We start from the raw sequence: 26,077 nt of genomic DNA, 5'->3' as shown, positions 1-26,077 counted from the left end.
TGTCTTTAACTTGGGAGACAACTATGAAACTTGCGTCACGAAAAGTCGTGCACAAATGACATTCTTTGGTATGATATAGGACATTCTCCTTTGTCAATGCCATGGGTGGAAGCAACGCAACAAAGCCGTCCTTCTTTCAACACCTTGCCGGCTGGTAATAACGGGGGCACACCTGTGCCGAAGCATAACAAACTCTTGAGAAGTAACTATGTAAAGCCCGGCCCATCCACACTCACCTAATTAAATCACAGGAGAATGAGGCAAACAAAAACACAGATGGCCCACCTGGCGGCGATAAATAAAAACCGGTATCATTCCCTAATCAGAACACAAATATTGGAGTTTGGACAAATATATGGAGATTGAAAGGACCTCTGACCATCTCCCGCAAAGAACAAAACGCTGACACCGATTTTAAGTCAGAGTCAACAAGAGTTTTATAATAAAACAGCACTGCGGTTATAAATACAGTCAAACCTGCCCCTAAAAAAACACTCGGGACCGATAAAACCTGGTCTGTATGGACATGTGGTCGATATAGTATAGACTATAGACAAGAGTCTTAATGCATGTGTCAATGGGAAAAATCATCTAAGGGACCTGAATATAATATATAAGGGACATGTACATGTAAATACACCACCTCCTTGAATAAACTCAAAACCATCCAAAAGATCTGAATAAACTCAAACTCAAAAAAGTGTCACAATGGCCAGGTGGTCCTTTTGTAGATGGGGTCACTTGAACAAGTTTGACTGTATTACAAACATAACAGCTTCACTCACTTTTCTCTAAAAACAGTGACAGAACCTAGGCATCTCGATATGCTCAAGTAGTCTGTGAGAAGCCCACAGCTTTTAAAAACTACTTGCCATAAATCAAGTTTATTCTAAACTGCCTGGCCCAATAACAGTGGGTGTAACAGGAAAAGGGGTAACCCACATGCGGTTGATAATATCATCTAAACACCTATGGAGAAAGACAAGTGTGTTGGCACTTATGCTCTACATAAACTACTTGTAAACCGCCAACGGTTAAATGACAATAAACACATTAGATGGGCCGCTGAGTCTCTTATCAACAGCAGTGTCATAATCAGGGGAGGTGGGGGAGGAAATCAGCCCACCAAGCTGCTAATTAATTTATCATGGGGGACCCAATAAACTAGTCCTGCATGGGTGATTCATTTACTTTTCCACTCCCTAGTTGGGGGGCACTGAATCACTGATATATAAAGCTTTTACTACTCTCCAAGCAGAGGTTTGGTCACATTAATTTTCTGGACTTTTCCGTGATTTAATTTTTCCTACAGAGAGGAAAGTGACAGAAATCACGGCCAATAGATTTACTAGGGAAACAGAACAGAAGAAAAGAATGACGAAAATAAATGAACAGCCCCCCAACCTTGGCTTGGAGAGAAAGCTTCTATATCAAAACTGGTTCTCCAACATGTGTTACTCGCAGTTTGAACTCCAATGAATATTGAAGAAAAGGTACTTTTGTTTTTACAAATTCCAGTTTATAAAAGGAATGGATGGAGAGTTGTTTTGAGGCTGGTGGCCGATTTGGATTATTTTTCTCCTTTTTTGTTTGAGGAAATGACTTCGTAGATATACAGCTTTCATATTGAAACACATGTGAAAGACATGTTACACACTGAGTCACTCACTGTTTGAACTTCCACAATGAATATAAATCATTCAATACAAGGTACTTTTGTTGTTACAAATTCCTGTTTTAAAAAGGGATCTCTCTGGTCAAGTGAAATTCCTAATTTATAAAAAGGAACCCCTCGAGTGAAAGGAGGAGAGTTGTTTAGTGGCCAGTGGCAGATTTGGATGATTTTTCTCTCCTTTTTTTGTCTGAGGGAAAGAGTTTCGTAGATATACATCTTTTGCATCGGAACACATATGTTACACACTCACTGTTTGTACTTTTGTTTTTACAAATTCCTATTATAAAAAGGAACCCCTCGAGTGAAAGGAGGAGAGTTGTTTTGAGGCCGGTGGCGGATCTGGATTATTTTTTCTCCCCTTTGTCTGAGAAAATGAGTTTTAGGGCTGGAGGCAGAGAAGAACTGACACCTCATCAAGAGGGGATTAAAGGGATTAACCTGGTCACCAGATGGCACACAAACACCTGAGGGTCTACATGGGGGGATCCTGGCAATGCTTAATGGTAACTTTAGGAGGGTCGGCAATGTTTACTGGTAAATTCAGGAGGATCAGCAATAATTGACAAAATGTTGACTTGTTCAAGTTGTTGGTGCAATTTTTTTGGAACAAATTCATTAGATTGTTTCATTGTACAGTATTCATGGGCTGTCTCAGTGTCTGGCAGACATCGACACAACAGAAAGCTCCGTTGTGACTCTTTGGCAATCTGGGATTCTACTATGCAACTTACAAATAATTTGTCAATGGCGCTCAAAGATGAATTCAGTATCACAAATAACAATTAACATGTCATGTAAAGTGACCAGTAATGCTTCACCAATAATTCACCTACAAGGCTTAATGATGTTGAATCACATTGGGTCATCTACCCTTAATGCAGACCCTCCAACATTAGGCACATTTAATTTCTAACACCTTCCATTACTCTGCACAGTAAATGAACAGAGGCCAATAAAACCTCACGCGGCGAGACTGTTGTGTTTCTCCTCTATAGCAACAGCAGATTAGAAATGTGGGCAATGAAACGTCCCGCACAAAGGACATACAGAATCTAATTCAGTGGGGCTGGCAGTAGAGACCTTGCACACATTGGCTGGGGAAAAGGCATCAACAGTGATGGGAGGCCCCCAAGGTGTTTAGGCGCTGGTGGGAAAAGGATGGACAACAATTTGAAGATATTTACGGAGAAGAGTTGCATTGTAATTTTGGATGGGTACATAAAGCCGGCTGTCCTATGTATGAGGAAGTTTCTGGTGTAAGCCTCAGGTGTCAAACCTCTGCAGGTAAAAGAACCCAACACACTTATCGAGAAGAGTAGGGGTGCTTTACTAGGGGTGCTTGGCTAAATAAATGAGAAGCAGTGAAGCTGTGTTGCACTACTAGCTTCTTGAAAAAGCATCATGCTACCTGCTTTAGTGACCTGTGTGGCCCAAGTCCTGTAGAAATAGATGGTGTGGGAAGGTCTTAAAACTTTAACTAATCGTATGTTTTACTAATTTCCAAACAGAGCCGGAGCAGTACATCTCTCCGTGACACTATCCCCTCACAGGAGAGTGATGTCAGCAGAGTGACAGGCGTAGCAGGAGGACAGCGGGCAAGAGGAAGTCAGCTCCGCCACCAGCGGCTTTATGGACAAGGCAGCTGTGCCTGCCTGCTACCCCAAACTCTTCTCTCCTCAACACTTGCAGTAGCCTGGATGCCAGACTGTTTCTAGGGCCTTCATTGGCAAATTCGTTTCTACCATGTACCAGACTAACTAAGCCAGCTATAGGGAGAATATTTGACAGGGCAGCTGTCAGGGCAGCTGTGGATGCCTGCAACCTCAAACTCTTCTCTCATCCTCAAGACCTCAACACTGACGTAGCCTGGATGCCAGACTGTTTCTAGGGCCTTCACAGGCCAACTCCTTGCTCCAGGGCCAACATCCCTCCGAGTGAAATTCTTCAACTCACGAGAAGCCAGCCTTTTCTACATCTGCTTGGAGATTCAAACCCGAAACCCGAAGCAGATATAGTCGACAGGCAAAGTTGTAACATTTCTTAAGCTCCAGGTTCCACGGAGTAGCCGGCCTATCACATCTGCTTGGACATTAGGTGTTGCACACTTGCCACAGCCCATTCCTTGTTACCCCTCTCCCCCCAGTTGTTACCCCCCTCCCCAAAAGTTGACATGTGTGGCAGACAGACACAGGAAGAGGCTTGGCAACAGTTGCTTTTATCTCTGTACCTATGGACAGCTGTCAGCACAGAGACACACATACCTCTGCAACACACTGGACATGTGTGGACCAAAAACACTGTCTGTCCAAAACAGTAACAGTCATCTATATGTGGGAGGGGGGTGGTAGTCTCGGAATACTAGCAACCCAAGAAAATGTTTTTAGCATTGAAAGGTCAAGAGAAACGAAAATGCTTAGGACCATAGCAGCAAAACAGTACTAGATCTTTCTATCTTTGCAAGTTCACCCCTATAGCCAGGTCATGGAGGTCAAGTTCGATGGAGAGTTACATGGAGTGAAGACCGTAGCTTTGTTTTTTTGTTTTTCTTCCCTGGAGCCAGAGAACAACTCGTCCCAAACAAATTTGCTAATTATATATACAGGCACCTCTGGTCCACCTCTTAGGTACAGAGGCCTCTTCTCACTAGAAATTACCAGTAGATTTGGCCTAAAAACTTGCTTAGACGGCTGCACAGTAATTCCTTTGTTTTCGCGCCCATATTGTGATGCAGAATTTCTGCAGGCCCACATTAGCTCCAATCATCTGCAAAGGGACCATGGAAATCCATTGGAGAATCCCTCAAAAACATGCAATTAATCGCGGGGACAGCTTCCTGGGGGCCCGGGAAGAAAGAGGGACCCATTCATGGGCAAAAACGGAGACCTCTTGCCGGGGACGCGAATCAGAATGCATCCCGAAAGTGGTGCGGTCGCCATGGCAACCTGTTGTTCTCCCTGGTGAATAGAAGAGGGCGGCACAGAGGGGACAGTCACATGAATCGGGGCGCGGAGAGTGAAGAATGGCGGGAACGATTCACAGAACAGAGACAGATGCTGGCATCTGGGTGCATAGCTAAGCATGCAGGTGATGATGACAAAGAGAGAAAATAGCATGACTCGCGATGATGGACATCGCAACTCCCTCCCATCCTTCATTCTACACGCTGAACACACCCTCTACATCAGAGGAGAAGTAACGGGACAACGATGTTCTGTGTAAAAACTGTAGGTGGTACTGGAATTCTGATCGGTATCAATGCATGATTATAGCTTTGTGTGAAGACTTTTTGTGCTGAGTAAATCATGGAACAGCTTTTGTCTGAGGAAACTGGGTGAACTCAGTTAGACCCTCCAAGGACAATCCAGAGGAAATACTGCTTCCTTGGTCGTGATTGTATTTCAAAGCAGAAAGTTTACTTTTTATCCAGTTTAAACAGCGCTGTCCTCCTTTTTGAGTTACCCTCAAAGGTGAGGAATTAACCACATGACCTTTATATTACAGCAATCAAAAACTTTTATCTCTTTTCCCCAAACATATTCATGATATTGAAAACAAACATCCCCTTCCTACAAACATGTATTTACAAATTGACAGGTACATTTTCTGAGTAGAATAGAGTAGATTCTTCTGCCATGCAGGAATTCGGGTTTCCAGTTTGGGCTACTCTACTATTTACTTAACAATTCAATTTCAATGTCAATGCTGCATTGTTCTTCTATTAGTTATGAATAAAGAATGACTAGTAAATCAACAACAATGTCTGTAATGGAGAGGACAGTTTGTGAATGAAGACCTTTATTGTACATTTTTGCCAAATCTGTGCTTTTAGGCAAAAGTACAACAAAGACATGTTTACAAACATGCATGTATCGGTATGAATAACCATAAATGTTTTGTTTTCTATCTTTTTTCATGAACTTCTTAAGATCTCCTTCCTCCAAACACATCTTTCTTCTATCTCTGGATTTCTTAATGTACCATTGTTTTTCAGATTTGAATAAACAACAACTTGAAAATCACCAACAATGCCAGAAATGGGGAGAACAGTTTATCCCCAACCTCTGGGGCCAGGACGCTCCATAGCTAATGGAGGGAGAGGTGTCACAGTGGGGGGCGAGCTGCTTCTTCAGAAAGCGGAGTCAGGGGTGAGACACTGTGACACACGGCCTGGTGCGTTCCCACACTATCCCGCTCGATTGATTATGGATGGTGGGGGGAAGGAAGAAGGTGAATAAACCAGGGGACCAGGTAGCCTGGACATCAGACTGTTTCAAGGGCCGATGCATGGATGGTAGGGGGAAGGGAGAAGGTGAATAAAGCAGGGGACCAGTTAGCCTGGACTTCAGGCAGATTCCAGGGCCTACACAGGTCAACTTCTCTGCTCATTTGGGCCAACAATGGAACCAGCCGTTTCCTACCTGGCCGAAGAAACTCTACTCTACTCTACTAACATACAAAGTACCCCCAAAGGACATTCTACAACAGGCCCCCTGAGTTTGACCCTGAGACTAGTGAGAGACAGTACCTCAGATATCATAGAGATTGCATCCAGGCTAGGGACCAGGGTTTCCACTAGCTTGGAAGTCCTGAGCTTGTCGCTACTCTGCCAGTGAGCCCGCGGTAAGGGTTACATTTCCCCTAACCACACCGATGAAGGTTAGACATGCAGGTACAGTAACAAGATACGTAAGACAACAGTTACTCAAGCAACTGGATAGATTATGGAAACGGTCAAAATCTATTGCATTTCCCCTAGGCTACGAACTGTGCTACCAGCCAGCTAACCCCACGGACATGTTTTCTTATTTGGCCAATTTTTCTACTATTTCCAGTGACCCACAGAGTCTGGTAGAGACTGAATGAAGGGGTTTCCACGGGGACAGGGGCATGCTGGGAAAATGAGGTCGCGAACAGACCCAAATTGTCCATTTTTGACCCTGCCAGGGAAATATAGGCTATGACTAATGGATTCTGCAAGCCAACTTGACAGATCCCCCCCCCAACTCTTCATTCCCTAGGGCAAGACAGATAAACAAAACTTTCAGTTGTAGTTGTTCAACCAGTTCCATTGTGAGCTAATATGAAATTTAAACTCTTTGAACCGTAAATTTAAGGTAAAGGTAAAGCAACCCAAACTCAAAAGCCTCAAAAAGTGCTTTTTCGGTAAGTAGTAAGTGCAATGGCCAATGCAGCTTTGCTAAGGTTCACGTCTATAGCCAAGCACATCGGGTCACCCCTACTCGTCTCGATAAGTGTGTTGGGTTCTTTTACGTGCAAAGGTTTGACGCTGAGGCTAACGCCTGAAGGTCCCTCATACACAGCGCTACCGGCTTTACGTCACCATCTTACATCACGACTTGAAGTTTCGGGAAGGAAGCTTTCGCACATCCACATAGAGGAAATCCTGATCTTTCTATAGCGGAGAGTCACCCTTTAACCAGTCAGCGGAAAAGGGAGAATTAATTCTTAACCCAGGGAAAGGTAAAGCATGTCAAACTTCAAGCGTGGCACTTCAGACGAAGCATATTGCTTTTTTGTTAGCTGGTAGCGCAATGTGGCTTCACTATGGCTCATGTATTTTATCCAAGCACACCGGGTCACCCCTACTCTTCTCAATAAGTGTGTTGGGTTCTTTTAATTGCAGAGGTTTGGTGCCATAAGCTCCCTCAGTCATAGTCATAAACGGGGCCGACAACTTCGGGCTACGATCCAAAATGATTCACAACATGTCTGAGTTGGGGCCAACACTGGGATCAAACCCACATCCACGGAGCCACGGAATTCTGTATCTGTATCTATATAGCCGGTATAACCGCCTGTCGGAGAACGCCGTATCTTGTCAGGATGGCTGGCGCTTAAGGACTCACAAACTCACACAAGAATCAGATAGTTCTTCCTTGTTAGTTTAATGAACACGTCCTTCTCTCGGGTCTTCACCTCCCCGACTGCCCACTGACCTCCTTTGTTCTATCTCCAGATCTAACGGGCCCTTCTAAGTTATCTCAAGTGACTCCGTCGGGCCTTTCCAAGTTATCCCAAGTGACTCCGTCACACATGCTCCCGTTTTCTTTGATTGAAACTCCTATTTCAATCACTAACCTAAAGTTTACAAAACTCAACAACGCCCCTATGTCCGAACTCATCGGTAAATATAACTACCCTAGAGTGTACTGCATTTGCAATGACGTTACGCGTTACAATGGCGAGATAAACATCTCTATGACTTATAACAATCTCTTAACTAAAAAGAACAATTAGTTTAAAAAAACAACAATTGTTTTGACTTATAACAATCTCTAAGAACATGCATTCACCTACTGGCTATGGCCATCTCATCTTTCAGACCCACAAATACAAAGAGATTATACAGTACATATCATCAGAACATAAAAGTAAAACAAACTATTCATGACAGTCCCTTCTGAATGTCCGAATGTTGCTCACTGTCCATGTTGACCGTCGCATTACATGTAGCCTACGACGGCGCGTCCGCCTCGGCGCGTTAGTCGCTCGCGAGGTGAGGCTGTGCCTTTCCCCCCGACCTTCTGCCGTGACAGCTTCTCTTCAATTTCGCGCTCCCTCGCCGCTGTGTCCACGGGTTTTGCGTCCCCAAAGATACTTCTCTGGGAGTTAGCCGATGCTTGGTGAGGATTGCTCACGACAGGTTTGGTACGGGGTGCCAGCCGGAGTTTTGGCCTCTCTGCGAAATATGCAGCCGGACCCCTTCCATCGCGTCTACCGCGCCCATAATTGCCTTTGTTACCATAACGACCCAACTCTGGTCCGTTATCGTTGGAGGTCTTCCTCCAGTTGCCTGCGGTTCGTACTTCCCTCCTTACAGATGACTCCAGCTGCCCTGACGCATACAGCTGTATCATTCTGGCCAAGTTCGGAATGTCCCTGCCGATGATAGCCGGACGCGGCAGGTTCGGTGCTACCTTGGCGGTTAGCCGATATACCTTAGACCCGATGTCGATTTCCACTTCAGCGTCAGGGTAGCCCTTCTCGTCACCGTGAATGCACGTTATCTTCCCTCGCCTACTCGGCTTGACCTTTCCCGGATTGACCAGATCTGCGTGTATTAACGTCTGCGTGCTTCCTGTGTCCAGTAGAAGTGGCACCTGGCGACCTTCCACCCGGCCCTTGACTTCGAAAGCTGATGATGGGGTATTCCGGATCCTGCCGACGTAGAAGGACTTTGGAGATGTGCTCGCTTCGGACCTGTTATGCGGGCAATCCTTGACGAGATGCTCCAGGCTGTCGCACACGAAACACCGCCTCCCCGTCGGGAGGTATTGCGGCTTCTCTCGCACCGCGCTCTCTCCCCTGGCGGACAGCTCGCGCTTGTGGGCCATAAGAAAATTCTCGGCCATCTGGGCCAGCTCCTTCAGGTCTTTAGGAGCCCTCTCCCTCAGATGTACTGCCAAGTCCGGGGAGCAGGTTTCCATGAATTGTTCTCGGACGAACATGTCCCGGAGATCCTCGTAGTGCTTAGTTGCGTCGGACAGCTCCACCCACCTCTCCAGGTAGCTGTTTATCCTTACCAGGAACTGCCCCGGGCTTTCCCCCGCCTCTGGCTTGCTCTGCCTGAATTTGGCACGGAAGCCCTCCTCCGTAAGGTTGTATCTCTTCATTAAAGCCTCTTTTACGCATTTGTAGTCCTGAGCCTCCGTGTTGTCTAGCCTTGAGAACACTTCTAACACTCGGCCCGTTAAAAGGGCGCAAAGGCTGGACGCCCAAGTATCCGGCTCCCAGGCGTTGGCGGTGGCAAATCGCTCAAACCTCTGTAGGTATGCGTCCACCTCATCCTTGCCATCGACGAATGGTGGTAACTTCGGCGCCTTTGCCCGGACATGCTTCGTCTCCGTCCGGTCCTCTCTCACCAGGCCTAGCTGTATCATCTCCCGCTGGTGTCGCCTCTCCGCCTCTCTCTCCTGCCGCTCCTTTTCCTTCTCCTCTGCTTCAAACCTCCGCTTCTCCAACTCCCTCTGCCGTTCGAATTCCTTCTCCTCCGCTTCTAACTTCAACTTCTCCGCCTCCCTCTGCCGTTCCTTTTCTTTCTCCTCCGCTTCTAACTTGAGTTTCTCCGCCTCCCTCTGCCGTTCCTTCTCCCTTTCTTCAGCCTCTACCTTCAGCTTCTCAAGTTCTCTCTCCTTTGCCCTGTCCTCTCTCTCCACGGCCTGCTGCTGCTGGACAAATTTCAATAGGTCTTCCCCCGCTAGACCTAGTTTCTCCCCAGCTTCAATGTACTTGTCCATCCTGTCGAAACGGCCCGTCTGGCATCCAGCAGCCTTGGAATGCTGTTGCTCCCAGCATATACTAATCAATACCAGATGTCTTCGTCTCTGCACTACACACAGCTCTTTTCACAACAACAACTGGCCTATTCACTGTTGACTCGATGAGGAACTTTTCTTCTTCTCCCGCTCGGAATACTGTTGTCCTCTCCCAGCATACACTACTCAATGTCAGATGTGTTGGTCTCTGCACTACACACTGCTCTTTCACAACAACAACTGTCCTACTCACTGTGGACTCGGTCTTGCTCCTTGCCTTGGGTCTTCACCTACTGTTGGATGTCTTCGGTGAAATATCCCACTTCTGACACCACGTGTCGGAGAACGCCGTATCTTGTCAGGATGGCTGGCGCTTAAGGACTCACAAACTCACACAAGAATCAGATAGTTCTTCCTTGTTAGTTTAATGAACACGTCCTTCTCTCGGGTCTTCACCTCCCCGACTGCCCACTGACCTCCTTTGTTCTATCTCCAGATCTAACGGGCCCTTCTAAGTTATCTCAAGTGACTCCGTCGGGCCTTTCCAAGTTGGCGTAACACACCAGCTGATTCGATCCACGACGGAAAAGATTAGTAAGACAGAGAGGTCAGAAAACGACATAGCAATTGAGAATATTCAGCCCAACCAATTTTCAGCCCAACCAATCCTACTGGCCAATCCCTCCACAGTTCCACTGAGCTTCACTTATTTATCACCTCTTTTATTTACATCACTTCATCCCCCACTGTCGATAAATCTGCCAAGCATCATTTGAAGAAGTCAACAACAAATGACTCGATTTACAACAAGAACAACAAAGCCAAAAGTTCAGCCACATTGATTTACATACTTGACCACCAAAGCTGTTAAACCTTCTCCAATGCATCACTTCATTTTCTGACAGCATATTGAATGTGAAAACATCTGCACTTGCAGATTCATCTGTCTCAGAATTGACATTTGCGTATCAAAGTATTGAAGATGCATCTTATTTTTTGCATGCCAGCCATTTGTTCAATGGGGGAGGGGGTACCATATATGGATTGAGGCAATGTAAAAGATGCATTATACATAGTGTAAAACAGGATTATTCAACAAAAAAGGAACAAGACCAAATTCCCTGCCAAGATAGCAGCACTAAATCAAGCTTTTAGCAGCCTTTGCACTGGTAAGGCCCAAAGAGGAGGAGGAGTTTGTATTTCTATCAGGGAAGACTGGGGAGATGTGCAGTTAGGAGGCTACCATCCTCTGTTGTATCTGCAGTGTTACCACTAGCAGGACATGGAGGACAGATCCCGCTTGTGGAGTCTCAGCGGCTTTCTGAGGGAGGGAGAGACTGTGGAGATGTGCAGATAGGAGGCTATCAGGTGATGCTATCACCCCTGGCAGAGTCAACATACCCCACTGATAGTCCTGTGACAGTAAACATGTGGTGCAGTAAGGGAAGCGGAGAGAAGAGAAAAATACATCTTACAGCATTCCAACAGTGCTTTAGTAATATGATAGTGTAACTTTTTATTGAGAAGAAAATGATAAGTCCTCTCAAACTTTTCCGGAGCTTAAAAGCAATGAAAAATGCATCTTATACTTTCTAACAAAGTGTTTTATATGATACTAGGGTAACTTTTAGAATATTGTAATTGATTATCATTCTGTCCATGGCAAACCTCAATTTCATTTTTGTTGTCCTTTTTAAAGCTAGCACAAGCCAGGGCCTTCTCTTTCTCTTTAGTATGAAATGTTATGATTTCTCTAACATTTCTAGAAAGCTTACATAAAATCAACTAATAATACCCTAAAAGGCCCGAACAGTTTTCTTTTAAATATCACAATACCAAAATCAACATGCATGTCTGGTGTATTTCAAAACTACCAGCTAGCCCCATATTTTGTTTTCCCTACATTAGCCCTGAAACAACAGTTGTGTATAAAATGAAAATATGGGTGGGGGGATTCCAAAACTCCCCTCTTGACCCAATGTTTTCTTTTACCAGGAGCAGCACTTACTAACTACTGTAAATTCATTTACTTTCACAGTAGTTTTATTGCGCAGTAGAAGGGAAAATTAGATTTTGCAGTGTTTAAATTTGCAGTTAAAAAATAATTCTGTTGTATAGTAGTCACACATCAAAAGTGCATTTTCTGATAGTCACAAATTCACAGTGGAGATGTCACCTCGAAAAATAAATCCATGGTGAATATTTCAAGGTCTACAGTACAGATCCCACCATGAGAGGGATTATCTTATGACTTAACACTAACACAACTGCTGAGTCATCAGGTTTTTCTCTGGCCATCAATCTTAGCGCTCCTCCTCCCTGCCTGATTCCCTATCACCAAATCACAGCTTCTAATCTTTCTCATTATCCTGGGGCTTTTAGGCCACACCAGTATCATTCCTTCATTCTCAGACATCTTTATGTAAAATGTTAGCAAGAGGATGATGTATTTGCAAGATGACATCATGAAAACAGAGCGTTGTGGGAGGAAAACTCAGTTCACTCCCTGAAATTGTGTGTACCAAGGTACAGACTTCCTGTCAGGGTCTGCTTTCATGTTGATATTCAAATCTAGCATTATTTTCAAAAATCTGAGAACCCCAAAAATCAAATTGCTGTGGCCTTACATTTAAAAATCAATGTCTGAAGGAATGCCTGGCTTTAGCATGTAAAGAAAAATGTGTTCTGGTTCTATCTTATGATGATGAAGTGATGGTTTCATAAATTTATGGTGTCAATTTTTTTGCCATGACCCCCTAACACAAAAATGGAATAGTCCAAGGACACTACTAGTGCCTCCTACCAAGAAATGGGAGTACTGCAGTGTGTCAATCTTGCCTTGTTCATTACATACCCTTTTATGAAAACAAATTATATTTTCATTGAAATGAATGACTTGAAGAATTTCCATTTGAAATATTAGTTCCTTTGAACTGACAACAATGAGACATCCCTTCTAAGGCTGACAACAATGAACGGTCCTTTCCTCATCCATCTCCCTCTGCTGACAACAATGAACCATCCCTTCCTTATCCATCTCCCCCTGCCGACAACAATGAACGGTCCCTTCCTTATCTATCTGCCTGGGCCAGTTATCCGCTTTGTGATGTGACATTCGCTTCCCGCCGGAAGGTCACCACAAAGATGTGAGCAGCGCACTTGACAACTTCCTCCGTGTTTTATGTCCCGAAAATAACCATCTTTCGCTACGACGAAGGAAGAAATGCACCTGGATATAAAAAGTGAAAGTGATCTTGAAGAACCAGGTTAGCCTCAAATGAACTCATTGTTGAGTTGAGCTATTTTTCCACTGGTCCTGACAGAGGAGACAGGCAATATGTATAGAATTTACAGGTTCAGTACAGAACTTAGTCTCTACCAGACTAACTACGCCAGCTATAGGGAGAATATTTGCTAAGGTTTCATTTGCAGGCTCTGTTGTTAGCAGGCAAAATGTGATCTTCACCGAGGACTAATTCTACTGGCTAATTATTCCTTTTTCTGACAAATTCTACAATCCATATGCCTGTGGGAGGGCCTGGTGGAGGCTATACAGAAGTACAGAACTTCTGAAGCAATACAGTGCATTCAAGTCAAGTCAAAATCTAATCGCCTTATGATACTGATAGCTTGTTGGTTGTCAACACTAAATTCAGGAAGGCAGAGGCTACATATTACGTTAAATTTGGTAGGCTGAATTTGCTTTTTTTAAATTTGTGTACAGTATTTACAGGTTCAGTACAGAACTTCTGAAACAATACAGTGCATTTAAGTCCAGTCAAATCTAATCAAGCCAAACCTTACTGATGATAACTTATTGCCTGTCTACACTAACTTCAGGTAGGCTGTGGCCACGTATTAATACGTAAATTTGGTAGGCTAACTTTGCTTTATGCGAAATTCAAGGCCAGTCACGCTTTACGATAAATTAGAGCGATTCGGCTACAAAATACATGGAATCAAACAGCTACGCTCTACATAAAAGGCCATGCATGCCCATTATCTCCGAAAATAATTTCATCAGGTTGGTAGAACATTGGAGATTCTTTTTACACAATCAGTGAAACGTCAGCAGGTGAGAGATTTACTGGTTGTGTAAGAAGAATCTCCAATATCCTAGGCTCGCCATCTGTTTACTTTCCCTGCTTTCTCACTGTCCTCCGCCATATTCCCCCATCTGGATTCTCCAGCAAAGACAGAAGGAAAAGACACCAGGTCTTGTGGGGTATTTTCTTTGGCACCCATCGCTATCAGGTCAGATTATAGGGTGAGAGCGCAGGCTGCTAACAAAACAGCTCCTGTCATGGAGGACGCCAGGACAGCATAGCCTCCGTAGCAGGCTCTCTGGTACTCTCCAAGTAGAGGAGGGGTTTCGGCTGGTTTTTGACGTGCTTCTAGGCGTTTTTGTCGGGCTTTCTACTTTGTCATGTTTTTTTTTTTTTGTATAGCCAACCCACAAATAAAACATGACAAAGTAGAAAGCCCGACAAAAACGCCTAGAAACATGTTAAAACCAGCCGAAACCCCTCCTCTGCTTGGAGAGTAGCTTTCTGGGGCCTTTTATGGAGGCTTATTATATACTTTTGCTGATTTTTCTTTTTATTTGTACTGGGTCGTTGTGGAGCCAGTCCGCAACCATTTGGCCAAATGGTTGCACACGACCCAGTACAAGAATTATCATCAGCAAAAGTGTATCATAAAAAAAGGAAAAAAAAGTTAAAATCCTCCCACACCATAATTGATGTATAGGGCGGTGCCCATCTCCGTTTCATAGCCCTGAGGCCACACTGTGGTGCAATCACTGCAGCAGGGGGCTAGTCCACTGGCAGTGGAGTGTGTTTAACTTCCATACTGTTTCAGAAGTATGTACCATTTTTATAAGCCCCCCCAAAATACCCCAGCGAGCCTGCTACGGAGGCTATGGATGGCAGGACTGACCAGTCCAACCAGGGTTTATGGGATTGGGCTGGGAAATGAGGATCCCAGGGTTGGATTCCCTCGGGTGACTTCGCCAGGGTCTCCATTTATTTCTTTTGGGTCCATTACAAAACACATCCAGGCCCCGGCAGAGGTTTGCGAGGTGTCACATACCAAGGGGAGCAGTGTGGGCAAGGATCACAAACAGGCACAGAAGATACGAGGAACAAAGAACAACCTGTCACACACTGTTTACAGTCATGAACTTGGCTTTTTTATTACTTTCCAAGGAAGGTTATGTTTTACGTAGCGTTTGTGGTATAACGACATCACCCAAGAAGCCATGGATGGATTGTCATGACATTTGGTCTTGCCCTATCACAGGAATGATTACAAATTGGGCCCTCTGGCAGCCTATCTTGGTACTGCAGCAGAGCTGTTGGTTTTTCTGGTGTTCTGTGTCAGCTATATCCATTTATTTCTTTTGGGCCATTACAAAACACATCCAGGCCCTGGCAGAGGGTTGTGAGGTGTCACATACCAAGGGGAGCAAGGATCACAAACAGGCACTGAAGATATGGGAACAAAGAACAACCTGTTATCACACACACTGTTTACAGCAGTTAACTTGGTTTATGAAGAAAGGCTTTTTTATTACTCATGTACTTTCTGAGGAAGGCTATCTTTTACTTAGCACTTGTAGTTGAACAGCATTACCCAAGAAATTTGGTCTTGCCCTATCCAAGAAATGATTACAAATTGGGCCCTCTGGCAGCCTATCTTGGTACTGCAGCAGAGCTGTTGGTTTTTCTGGTGCTCTGTGTCAGCTATATCCATTTATTTCTTTTGGGCCATTACAAAACACATCCAGGGCCTGGCAGAGGGTTGTGAGGTGTCACATACCAAGGGGAGCAAGGATCACAAACAGGCACTGAAGATACTGGAACAAAGAACAACCTGTTATCACACACACTGTTTACAGCAGTGAACTTGGTTTAGGAAGAAAGGCGCTTTTATTACTTCCCCCAAGAAGGTTATGTTTTACGTTTAACGTTTGTGGTTGACCAACATCACCCAAGAAGCTATGGATACCCATGGATTTTCATGAAATTTGGTCTTGTTCTATAAAAGAAATTTTGGGCCCTCTCACAGCTGTCCTTAGTACTGCAGCAGAACTTGTGTTATCCCTATCTTGTGTTCTGTACAGGCTATGGTCATGATTTTTGAGTGTTCAATAGTTCTTGTGCTCGGGAAGAAGCGACATAAGTTTAGGCCCTCTAGCAGCTTCCCTTGGATATGCAGGGGCATAAATGTTGCAGCAGGACAAGTCAATCAAGTGCTTATTATTCTGAGGTGATTCAAAGCGATGCAAAATACTGTAAATGCAGAAATGTTCACGGTAAATTTATGTTCGTGGTTTTCGAGGTGAACTCTTCAGCGCGAAGTTAAGAGTACCATGAAACCTACTGCCTACCTATGGCTGTAGTGATACTATTGTTTCAAACGCAAATTTAGACCACCGCGAACACACCATGTTCTCCCTACCGCAAAATGAAAACCATGCTAACTTAAGTGCATTTACAGTAGCAGCTACTGTCACCCAACTCCCCCCCTCCCCTACAGGACTTGGTACAGTCCCTGACCTCATTTCTCCTCTCCAGCCTGACCTCAGTGACCCCTTCTCTCCCTGTCACCAGAGACCTGTGACGTTAAAAGCTTTCTGATTGGCCAGCGGATCACTCAGAACCCACTGATCCTTGTTGTCACCTGGTCCATCACTATTAGCTAAATGGGATAACATGCAATATAGGAAAGTTTATTGCAAATTCCTGCCCGTAGGCTAATTGCAAGTACATGTACATGTACACATAACACAGAGTGGAGGAACAGATAATGATTATGATGAACAATATAACATATGACTACTCTAGTCTAACTACTGACACTAAGTTCTAGCTTATTGGGTTCGGCTTCTTTTTGCGAGACAGTGGAAGACGAATGATCCCACTTTTTCTGATAACAGTCACAGAGGGTCCCTTCCACAAAAGAGATTCATCTAGAAAATGAATAAATAAATACAGACAGATAAATTCATGTATCTTTAAAACTATGACACAAATTTATTTCAAGTTAAAATGGAACCAAGAACCTTGGGCACAGCTAAGATGATCCTCAAGAAAAAGCAGAACCAAGAGACTTAGAGCACAGTTCTTTTCTATAACAGAATGGTCACCAGGTGGAACAACGTGCCAGAGAAAGTGGTGGTAGCACCAAACTGGAGCACATTTGAAGATTGGACAGACATATAGAAAGAAGTCCAGTACTGTAAAATAAAATCACAAATCACTGTATAACTACAGGGCTCTGGACAACCCACACAGACCAGAAAAGACAGTAAATGGAGGAGCAGCCCAAACTGAAATCCTGAATTCCTACATGGCCGAAGAATCTACTCTAAACTTGCGGCAACAGCGAGAAGGGAAAGACAGATTCGATGTCTATCAATGAACCACTTTTGTCTGATTCTGAAACCCAAGAGCTGTCCACACGTCAACATTGCAGTCACGTCCCGACTTGAAGCATGACTCCTGTCCTGTCTTACACAGATGACATTTTCCGGTGTGGTTGGATCAGGGCTCACAAGTCCTGGCTGATAAGAACTATCGGGACTTGTGAGTTCTGATTCAACCAAACAGGTACTTGACTGTGCCTCAGTCCAGCATTCGGTCAAGAATTCAACAATGAAGAGTGGTCTAAACTGGAACAGTCCTACCTGACCGAAAATTCTACTCTACTCTACTCTAAGACCAAATCGACATACCAGTAAAGCAAATCCTGTCCAAAAAGGCGTCATAACTTGCACAGCTCAAGCCAAAACCCTACATAAAAGTGTCAGGAGATACCCAGGAGCCAGTTGAAAATTACAATACTCCAAAAGAGCACTTAATGTCGCTAAAAACAGCCGTAAAAAGATTGAGCCCCTTACATCTGCTTGGAGACGAGCCATAGGACCTTGACCGCCTGGCTATGCCAGGAGTTTCTCTCTTTTCAGACGTTGGAGTCTGGTGGGAGGTTATGCTATGTGGAATATAAACACAGCTTTGCTGCAACCCCGCTACCCTCGGTATGGGTCAATACTCAGGCAAATACAAGGGCACAACACGCACCAAACCAAGCAATGTTGTTCCACAGTCGTGCACTCGAGGGTGATATATAAAATTGCTTGTTTTCAAACCAATTGGAGATTTGCGACGAAGAAAGACCTTCTCAAATCTGACAGGGAATGCGACAGAGTAGAACACACATGGAAAATGGAAGGGGACTTTTCTAATCATTCCAGGTTGGGCAGTTGTAGCCCTGTCACCTCTGCAATCTCCCCATCTCTAGAGTCTCCTTCCTTCCTCTGTAGTGTTGGAAATTCTCCCGTAGCTAACCAACAACTCCAGCTCCTTCCCAAACACTGTCCGATTGATTGGGCCACACCAATTATATTTGTTGGTTCTCGGATTTTAAGAAATACAGCTACATTGAAGGTAAGAAAAAGCTGCCATCCTCGTCTGAGGTGAAGCATGATGCTTTTTCAAGTAGCTAGTAGTGCAATGCGGCTTTGCTACGGATCACATTTTCAACCAAGCACATCATATCACCCTACTCTTCTCGATAAGTGCGGTGGGTTCTTTAACTTTTTACTAAAGAAACAGAGTCTGCCTCTAAGGGCTGTACCTTAATACATACAGTTTCAATGAGACAATATTATATACAGACGGTACATACAAGCCAAGCCGAGAGATGTAAGATGCAAGTTTTCCTCCCTGCTTCTGTTTTCATCATGACCGGTTGCCAAACTTTTATCAATCTAAAATGTCCCAGGACGGAAGAAATTAATTGTTGTGGCCTCAGCACTGAGTTATGGACGACCAGACCACTCTGGCAGTGCACTAAATTTTACTTACATATATAAAAATGTTCCAGAACCGAGGAAATGCATTGCTGTGGCCTCAGCATTGAGTTATGGACGGCCAGACCACTCTGGCAGTGCGCTGGTCTCCGAGCTGACCTTTGTGGAATCAGTGTGGTGAAAGGAGAACACCGAGCGCATATTGGATCCACATGTGGACTGTGCTTGGAGAAATGCCATTTCGGCTGGACACAGCAACTGATACCTCTCACAAGGCTCATGGAGGGTGCCAAGACAAGGGGGATACTTTGATAGTAGAGAGGTTTGGAAAAGAAGATGCCTTGAAACAATGATTACATGTTTTGTAAGGCCTACTAAGGGCTCATTTGAAATCAGTCACTCAGTTAACTGAAGGGACCACCCTGAAGATTCATAGATACATAAATAAATTATTGAATAGATAAAATAAAAAGACTGTCACCTTTATCAGGGCAATTCTGACTGGCTCACTTTGCAGCTCAGATAGGTCACACTGCTTACAGATTCAGTCCCAAAAGTGATGAAACTATTTAGGGATTACATGAAGAGTTTATGATAAAGGTAAAGCAGACATCCTCAACCTCACTTTCAGCAAGCACAGCGGGTCCCCCGAATACATACTCTTCTCGATAAGTGTGTTGGGTTCTTTAACGTGCAAGGCTAGTGCCTAAAGCTCACACATACACAGGGTGGAAAGCTTAACATCACCATCCCAAATGAAGAATTATATACAGAGAGCAAAGGGACCATAAAATGTTATACCACTTTGGGTGATTTTGCTGAAGTGAGGAATGGTTGATGTCTCGGAGCTCTGTTTGCTGTAGGATATGTGGAGGAACAACTAAAAACCCACTAAAAAATATGATTTGTACCTTTCTCCCTTTTTTCCTTCAAATTTCTACCCAACATACTTCTTTGGAAAAGGAACATTGACCCTTTGCTAGACAGTATCTCTTATATAGTCGTATTACCACACTGCTGCTAGCACTGGTTAGCGGTGATCAAATATATCGCATGTCAGCAAATATCAGTGAAATTGTATCATGATGGGTAAAGCTAATACATGTAACTCCCTCCCTCCCTATCTCCCTACATGTGACAACCTTGACTTCATAATCATAACGTTAAATGCTGTTTCTTTGATACCTTCAGTTGGGACAAGTCATCAGGTTTCTTCTCTACTTAATAAATAGGGAAGAAAATATTGTAAACTGTAATGTACAACTTTGAATTTTACCCCTGCACTTACCTTGCACTTCCAACAGTTCTGTCCATGCAGCATGTGCGCTTGCTTGCCACCGCTGTTATTCCTCCAGCCTTCTACATGCAGACCGAACTATCTTGAAAATGTTTCACCTTTATATATATATAAACTCACCCCCTATATATACTACACCCCAGTGTTCTCGCCAGCCTGAAATTTTTACCCGTCATTTCAATTTTGCTTCGGGGAAGAACATATCGAGCGCCGAAGGCGCTAGGCGTCGCGCCGGAGGCGTGACCATTCTAGGGGGGTCCGGGGGTATTCCCCCCCGGGAAATTTTGAGATCTAGACCCTCTGAAACGCTATTTCCTGCATTTTAAGGGGCAAATTTCCTGGTAGAATAAGCTTAGTTTACTGACATCTCTTTCGGTGAAAAATTACACAAGGGTTTCAGGCTCAATTTTTGGGGGGAGGCGTGCCGTCATCGCGGAAATATCGAATGTTCACAACTTCACACACAAGCTACACTTCTATGTTGTATACGATCGGCAAAGAAAAGAAAATTTAGCACAACAAAACTTTATTACGTATCAGCTACGTCCTACAAAAAATGCACACAGAATAAGTCGGCAAAAATAAAACACAACTTTTCAACACTTGCTCCTAATGCGCCCTGTAATTATTGAACATAATGAGGAATTTGACACCCTACTTTGAGAAAGAACGCAATAAAGACGTCCATTTTTTTGTCCCATGTTTTCCGCGGTTAATTTCTCCGGTAACTGCACTGAATGTGTTCAAAAGTTGTCGATTCAAGCCTTCCAACAGCCACTTCGTCGTGCGATCCTTGCGATTCCCGCCATTCCCCTAACATCTCGCAAATTCACGCTTAGCTGAAATCTCGCGAGTAGCGAGAGTCGCATGTCATTGGTCGTTTTTTCTTGACGCGACGGAGACGAGCGCTGTGATTGGTCACGATTGGTGGTTTACAATATCTGATGCCTGTTTACCATTTCTTACGCATGCGGGAAGAAATCGCATGTAAATCAGCCGCCGCGGCTTCAAATTACACAGATTACAGAAAGCCTGATAGCTATAGGAGTATTTCTGAATTTTAAGGCTTCTTTGATGACAATAACTGACGGTGAACCGAGAGGGACAAAACAGAAATAAACGTCAGCCTGATGCGACCGACTGTAGTGGGGAGGGCGGCGCATGACGCCGAGTTTTCGGCGGCCACCAAATATTACTATGGGCAACCACCACGGCGCTCTCTGTGTGTTGCTGGGGTTGTCGCCAGCCGAGGCATTAGAAATGATCTAGATTGCCCTCGTCACGAACTTCCGCTGATCCTCTGGAGTTTTTTAAAATTCTAAGCTCTGTCTAAACTTGGTCTAAATATCTTTACACACCGATTTTTGTCCATTAAAAATGACGGGTTGGGCAAAAATTTTGTCCGTCATGAGCGACAAAAACCCGTCAAATGACGGGAGGACGGGCGCTGGCGAGAACACTGCTACACCCTTCACCCTTTGTCATGGCCATACTGTCCATATTGAGATGGCCGTGTGGATGATATGCATGACAACACTTAATTGTGGAACTTGTAAATGTGGATCTGTGGCCTGACGAATGCCAAGTCATTCATATTTCTAGCCTGGTAACCGCTTTGAACTTGGCTTAGGTTTTTTTTAATACTGGCCCAAGTTTGAGTTATAAGCATTGGTCTTTTTTTGTCAGCCTATGGTTCTAGCCAACCTTTCTAAAAACTGCAGCCCCCAATAATTCTAGTATTTCTACATCGGCCACCGATGATCTTGGCGGGCGTGCAACACTCCCAGCGCCGTAGAGATACCGGGTCGCTCCCAACTGTTCGGTTACCAGGCTATCTAGATCCAGTATCCACGATACGTCTGATATGCGTGCAATGTTGGCTATGCTGGCAGTGCTAGCGTAAGGAGCTTGCACGACAGCATATTTACAGCCCCCTGCATTTGGTATCCTACAGGACATCTCCTCGGATAACATGTTTTGATTAGGATTTTATTACCGAACAGTTGAGTCTGATAGCCGGCGTAGATATCTGAACAATGCGCAGAATGGCAACCATCTGTTCATATAATAAGCGACACTGTTTTCCTGCGTGCTTACAATACTTGTGTAATATGACCGTGTCTGTGTACACCACATAATGATATGACATGGCAGACGTTGAGCTCAACAACTGCTGTGCAAGTGATATAGGGGGCCTGCATGGGGGTTGGGTCATCAACACTCTGCACTGAATTCAGAAAATCAGCGACTACGTCAAATTCAGAAGGCTAGCTTCGCTTATGGCTTAAGTCAGGCGCAAATTACACTTTTTGTTGAATGCACTGAGTATCCAGAACATTACATCTGATGAATTTTATGTGGAATTGAAATGGCTGATTAAGCTCAACAGAAAAGGGCATGCATCCTCACACACACACACCCTACCCCGAAATAGCATAAAGAAACGGGGTGGAAATGGCAGGGAAAATGAATTTGTTTCAGACTTGGATGCGCTTTCCACACTTAAACTTGTGAGGCAAAACATCCGCGGTCACACATGGGGAAAGTGTCAACCCGTTTTCCACAGGGGTTCATGCATGTCCTATGTCAGCAGCTTCTCAAGCTTTTGCTTACAAATGCTTACAGTTGTTACCTCCAAGAAATATGGAGGTATTGTTCTGAATGTATGTGTGTGTGTGTGTGTGTGTGTGTGTGTGTGTGTCTGTATTTGTGTGTGTTTCTAAATATCTGTGGTCAGCATAACTCTTGTTGGTCTTGTCTTCTTATGTCTGCTGGGATATCCAGTATTATAATCTTCTTTGCATAAAGAAATCTCTGGTCTCCTTGTCTTTCTCCTTGTCTTTCTCCTTGTCTTTCTGCTATTTCCACATCTTACACAAACTAGCATGTAGCATGCAAGAAAATATCGTTCAGAATCTGAAAAGTCTTACTCCTACTTCTCTTGTGTTGTGTTGTGTAGTGTAGCATGGTACCATTGCACATCCTTACTTCAAGCTCAACATACAACTTACAACATAACTGTGTAGTGACTTCTGCAAACACCCTCAAAACAAATTCAGTAGAGATCTCTATGTTTGTATCTGGTGTTGGAGAGGGTGTAATCTTGAAAGTGTTTCTGAGATACATAGATGAAATGTCTGTTTGTTTCTCCACATATTTAGTGCAGTACAGATCTCTCCGTGTGCCTGGCAAGCCTCCAGCCTGCTCTAGGTCCGCGACGTACACCAGACTAACGATCAAGATCTCCTCCCAATTATTTAGGATAAATAGCTCACATTGGTCGCATCCTCAAACATGCACCAATATAAAAAGGATTAACCCTTCGCAAATGGTGGGCATGCATTTTGTCCAGGGCTGTCTCAAGCTTTAAATGTTATTTTCCATCCCACTCATTTTTTGGGAGCAATGTTGTTAACTTTGGTAGTTAAATCTGTCATTTTGAGCTCGAGTTCAGATTTTTTGGACAGACAGGGTGAATTTTCCCGTCCCATCCCAAATTTCGGTCCCGGGACGGAGGGACAGATCCTTGAGACAGCCTTGATTTTGTCCAATACAAACAGCTCTGTACAAGGATATCACATTAAGCCAGACAACAAATACACCAGGGTGTGTGGATAGCTTGAACTTCAGTGTTGTGACATTCTAACTCCTGTGACACATGCGATGGTGAAACGTACTCCCTACCGAAGGGAATCTGTGTCACGACCGGCACGCCAGACTTTCCCTCCCTGCTCCATTTGGATGCATGTTTCTCTGAAACCCCGCTCGATATAGAGGGGATGTGTCCCAATTTAGGACTGCCGTCCCAACTTTGACACGGAGTATGTTGGACGTGGCTCAATGTGGGCTATGTTCAGCACTTGCTGGCACGTCAGTCAAACATCTTTGTCTCATACTAGCAAATCATAGCTGTTATAGGACGGCTCTATCCAAGTGTCAACTATAGTAAATCATTTTGTGGGAAGGGCCTTAAAATCTTTCACAACAACAGTTGATTTGATGCATTTTATATTGAGAGAGTTTATCTTTGAAGTTCAATGTGTTCAACCATGTTTATTTAGTGTTACATAGAGAAGAAAAATCCCATACTAGTAAATCATAGCTGTTATAGGATGGCTCAATCCAACTGTCAACTATAGTAAATCGTTTTGTGGGAAGGGCCTTAAAATCTTTCACAACAGCAGTTGATCTGACGCAGTTTATATTGAGAGAGTTTATCTTTGAAGTTCAATGTCTTCACCCATGTTTATTTAGTGCTGCATAGAGAAGAAAAATCCCATACTAGCAAATCATAGCTGTTATTGGACAGCTCTATCCAAGTGTCAACTGTACAGCAAATCGTTTTGTGGGAAGGGCGTCGTCAAATCTTTCACAACAGCAGTTGATCTGACGCAGTTTATATTGAGAGAGTTTATCTTTGAAGTTCAATGTCTTCACCCATGTTTATTTAGTGCTACATAGAGAAGAAAAATCCCATACTAGCAAATCATAGCTGTTATAGGATGGCTCTATCCAACTGTCAACTACAGTAAATTGTTTTGTGGGCAGGGCGTCGTCAAATCTTTCACAACAACAGTTAATCTGACGCAGTTTATATTGAGAGAGTTTATCTTTGAAGTTCAAGATGTTCTACCATGTTTACTTAGTGCTGCATAGAGAAGAAAAATCCCATACTAGCAAATCATAGCTGTTATAGGATGACTCAAGTCAACTGTCAACTATAGCAAATCGTTTTGTGGGAAGGGCCTTAAAACCTTTCACAACAACAGTTCATCTGACGCAGTTTATATTGAGAGAGTTTGTCTTTGAAGTTCAAGATGTTCAACCATGTTTACTTAGTGCTACATAGAGATGAAAAATCCTGCCATGATCGCGCTTTGTTTCGATGGTGGGTAGAATTGTCGCATATTGCTTTGTACATAAAACTGGACAGTTTCAGGCTCTTTCTCGCAGACATGTAATAGATTACTCACTGGACAAGCAAGTTGGGGTTCGATGACTGTACATGTTTAAACTTTTGCAGGTTTTATTTTCGTTGTAACCTCTCTACTAGGAATTCATGACACTGCAAATATGCATTTCCAATGTATGACCATACTTATCATTGGAAATACAATCTTTTAGTACAGAATCTTACGCAAATTAAAATCTCATCTATTTCACTTTGACAGTGATCAAACCCCAAGTCAAACCATTGTGCTCTTTATTGGCATAGTTTAATAACTTGAGGGTGCAGATGAAAAATACAATCAATTGGTCAATATTTACAATCAATTAATTGGTCAATATTTGAACAAAGATGACGTAGGTCTTTATTGAATACAGTTCTACATGTGTAACTAACACGACTAGGATGTGCCAACAGGAGATTTGGAGCTTGTCTTCGAACTTGACTTTGTAATAGCTTGTTAATGGTTTGCAGTCAAGTCATAAAAACACAAACCTTTCTTTAGATTCTCTTATTTCCTTCTTTTTCTTTCTTTCTGTGCCGCTTTCTTCCTTCCTTACCTTTTTTTCTGAATATTTTTTCCAATCAGAGCAATTCTCGTACAAATATCGGAGATTACTTTTAAGCCCAGCACATTTCCTTTCCTAAAGGGGCATCGAATTGATTTTTAAGGGCTAAAAAGGCCAAATTAAACAAAAACATCATGCTCAAATTCAGACCAACCACATTGACTCATGATTGAGCGTTATAAAAAGCCACATCTTTAAAATAAAACATGATTGTTGAATCAGTGGCATGAGATGGAATAACCATACCATCGGCCCAGTAAATAATTCAAGCCTTTTTGGTATATCTGGCAGTTCTTTGTAAATGCCTCAAATTATCGTAACCACTTGTAATTGTACATTGTTCAGTCACCAGGGCTAGCCCTTTGTAGTACTAGTAGCCTTCTGCTTGTTGGGTCAACTTGCCCTGGCAGTATGCAAATCAAATCAAATCTCAGAGTGGCACATCCTAGTCTTCAAAGAATATAACCATTTTTACCAAAGGAAAGCCAGGAAGAATC

At 43.6% G+C, this 26,077-nt stretch overlaps 1 protein-coding gene across 2 annotated transcripts in view; it reads right to left on the bottom strand.

The window, feature by feature from the left end:
• LOC136428997 (repulsive guidance molecule A-like) overlaps nucleotides 1-26,077 on the bottom strand; it is a 104,744-nt gene that overhangs the window by 23,969 nt on the left and 54,698 nt on the right. The window lies entirely within an intron of this gene.

This window comes from Branchiostoma lanceolatum, chromosome 2, assembly GCF_035083965.1.
Source record: "Branchiostoma lanceolatum isolate klBraLanc5 chromosome 2, klBraLanc5.hap2, whole genome shotgun sequence".
NCBI classification, from domain to species: Eukaryota; Metazoa; Chordata; class Leptocardii; order Amphioxiformes; family Branchiostomatidae; genus Branchiostoma; species Branchiostoma lanceolatum.
The sequence above is the reverse complement of the archived record's forward strand: the minus strand, read 5'-3'. Positions and strand labels throughout refer to the sequence as shown.